This window comes from Eleutherodactylus coqui, chromosome 4, assembly GCF_035609145.1.
Source record: "Eleutherodactylus coqui strain aEleCoq1 chromosome 4, aEleCoq1.hap1, whole genome shotgun sequence".
In the NCBI taxonomy this organism is placed as follows: Eukaryota; Metazoa; Chordata; class Amphibia; order Anura; family Eleutherodactylidae; genus Eleutherodactylus; species Eleutherodactylus coqui.
Window position 1 is genome coordinate 199,721,411 of NC_089840.1, and position 3,198 is coordinate 199,724,608.

The window sequence follows — 3,198 nt, forward strand, 5'->3', positions numbered from 1 at the left end:
CAGCATCGCTGCTCACCACCTGGGTAGACTCCTCAAAATTACCAAGGACATGGCAGATGGCTGCCAACCAGGCCCACTCTTCTGAAAAGAATTGAGGAGGCTGACTCCCACTGCGCCGCCCATGTTGGAGTTGGAATTCGACTATAGCTCTACGCTGTTCATAGAGCCTGGCCAACATGTGGAGCGTAGAGTTCCACCGTGTGGGCACGTCGCACAGCAGTCGGTGCACTGGCAGCTTAAAGCGATGTTGCAGGGTGCGCAGGGTGGCAGCGTCCGTGTGGGACTTGCGGAAATGTGCGCAGAGCCGGCGCGCCTTACGAGCAGGTCTGACAAGCGTGGGTAGCTTTTCAGAAACCGCTGAACCACCAAATTAAAGACGTGGGCCAGGCATGGCACGTGCGTGAGGCTGCCGAGCTGCAGAGCCGCCACCAGGTTAAGGCCGTTGTCACACACAACCATGCCCGGTTGGAGGCTCAGCGGCGCAAGCCAGCGGTCGGTCTGCTGTGTCAGACCCTGCAGCAGTTCGTGGGCCGTGTGCCTCTTATCTCCTAAGCTGAGTAGTTTCAGCACGGCCTGCTGACGCTTGCCCACCGCTGTGCTGCCACACCGCGCGACACCGACTGCTGGCGACATGCTGCTGCTAACACATCTTGATTGCGAGACAGAGGTTGCGGAGGAGGAGGAGGAGGGTGCTTTAGCGGAGGAAGCATACACCTCCGCAGATACCACCACCGAGCTGGGGCCCGCAATTCTGGGGGTGGGTAGGACGTGAGCGGTCCCAGGCTCTGACTCTGTCCCAGCCTCCACTAAATTCACCCAATGTGCCGTCAGGGAGATGTAGTGGCCCTGCCCGCCTGTGCTTGTCCACGTGTCCGTTGTTAAGTGGACCGTGGCAGTAACCGCGTTGGTGAGGGCGCGTACAATGTTGCGGGAGACGTGGTCGTGCAGGGCTGGGACGGCACATCGGGAAAAGTAGTGGCGACTGGGAACTGAGTAGCGCGGGGCCGCCGCCTCCATGATACTTTTGAAGGACTCTGTTTCCACAACCCTATACGGCAGCATCTCAAGGCTGATGAATTTTGCTATGCGGACGGTTAACGTTTGAGCGTGCGGGTGCGTGGCGGCGTACTTGCGCTTGCGCTCCAACAGTTGTGCAAGCGACGGCTGGACGGTGCGCTGAACTACACTGGTGGATGGGGCCGAGGACAGCGGAGGTGAGGGTGTGGGTGCAGGCCAGGAGACGGTAGTGCCTGTATCCTGAGAGGGGGGTTGCATCTCAGTGGCAGGTTGGGGCACAGGGGGAGAGGCAGGGGTGCAAACCGGAGGCGGTGAACGGCCTTCGTCCCACCTTGTGGGGTGCTTGGCCATCATATGTCTGCGCATGGTGGTGGTGGTGAGGTTGTTGGTGTTGGCTCCCCGGCTGAGCTTTGCGCGACAAAGGTTGCACACCACTGTTCGTCGGTCGTCAGGCGTCTCTGTGAAAAACTGCCAGACCTTAGAGCACCTCGGCCTCTGCAGGGTGGCATGGCGCGAGGGTGCGCTTTGGGAAACAGTTGGTGGATTATTCGGTCTGGCCCTGCCTCTATCCCTGGCCACCGCACTGCCTCTTGCAACCTGCCCTGCTGCTGCCCGTGCCTCCCCCTCTGAAGACCTGTCCTGTGTAGGCGTTGCACACCAGGTGGGGTCAGTCACCTCATCGTCCTGCTGCTCTTCCTCCGAATCCTCTGTGCGCTGCTCCCTCGGACTTACTGCCCTTACTACTACCTCACTGCAAGACAACTGTGTCTCATCGTCATCGTCCTCCTCACACACAGAAAGTTCTTGAGACAGTTGGCGGAAGTCCCCAGCCTCTTCCCCCGGACCCCGGGAACTTTCGAATGGTTGGGCATCAGTGACGATAAACTCCTCTGGTGGGAGAGGAACCACTCCTGCCCAATCTAAGCAGGGGCCTGAGAACAGTTCCTGGGAGTGTTCCCGCTCCTGAGCAGGTGTCATTGTAGTGGAGTGAGGAGGCTGGGAGGAAGGAGGAGCAGCAGCCAGAGGATTCGGATTTGCAGCAGTGGACGGCGCAGAACTGCGGGTGGACGATAGGTTGCTCGAAGCACTTTCTGCCATCCAGGACAGGACCTGCTCACACTGCTCATTTTCTAATAAAGGTCTCCCGCGTGGACCCATTAATTGGGCGATGAATGTGGGGACGCCAGAAACGTGCCTCTCTCCTAATCGCGCAGCAGTCGGCTGCGACACACCTGGATCAGGAGCTCGGCCTGTGCCCACACCCTGACTTGGCCCTCCGCGTCCTCGGCCGCGTCCACGTCCTCTAGGCCTACCCCTACCCCTCAGCATGCTGTATTACCAGTGATTTGATTTCACAGGCAGGAAATAAATTGGCGCAAGACTGCAGGCCAAATATAATTTTTTCCCTTTTTTGAAAACGAAAGGCCCCACTGCCTCTATTGAATGAATAATCTAAGTTTAATAACTGTGCTGTGTCCCTGCTAATGTGTCACAGAACTTGAGGGTAGCAGAGTTATTAACTCTGGCAGAGCAGGTATTTTTTTCCCAATTAAGGAAAGCAAATGGCGAAGCCAGCAGTAAACCGTAGCTGGGTGCGTCTGATTTTTTAACGTTGTACACGCAGCTCACACGTGTCCACAGCCCTTAGGACGGACAGAGGCAGGACAAATAGATTTCATTTCCCTTTTTTTACACCAAAAGGACCCACTGCGTATATTCAATGAATAATCTAAGTTTAATAACTGTGCTGTGTCCCTGCTAATGTGTCACAGAACTTGAGGGTAGCAGAGTTATTAACTCTGGCAGAGCAGGTATTTTTTTCCCAATTAAGGAAAGCAAATGGCGAAGCCAGCAGTAAACCGTAGCTGGGTGCGTCTGATTTTTTAACGTTGTACACGCAGCTCACACGTGTCCACAGCCCTTAGGACGGACAGAGGCAGGACAAATAGATTTAGTTTCCCTTTTTTTACACCAAAAGGACCCACTACGTATATTCAATGAATAATCTAAGTTTAATAACTGTGCTGTGTCCCTGCTAATGTGTCACAGAACTTGAGGGTAGCAGAGTTATTAACTCTGGCAGAGCAGGTATTTTTTTCCCAATTAAGGAAAGCAAATGGCGAAGCCAGCAGTAAACCGTAGCTGGGTGCGTCTGATTTTTTAACGTTGTACACGCAGCTC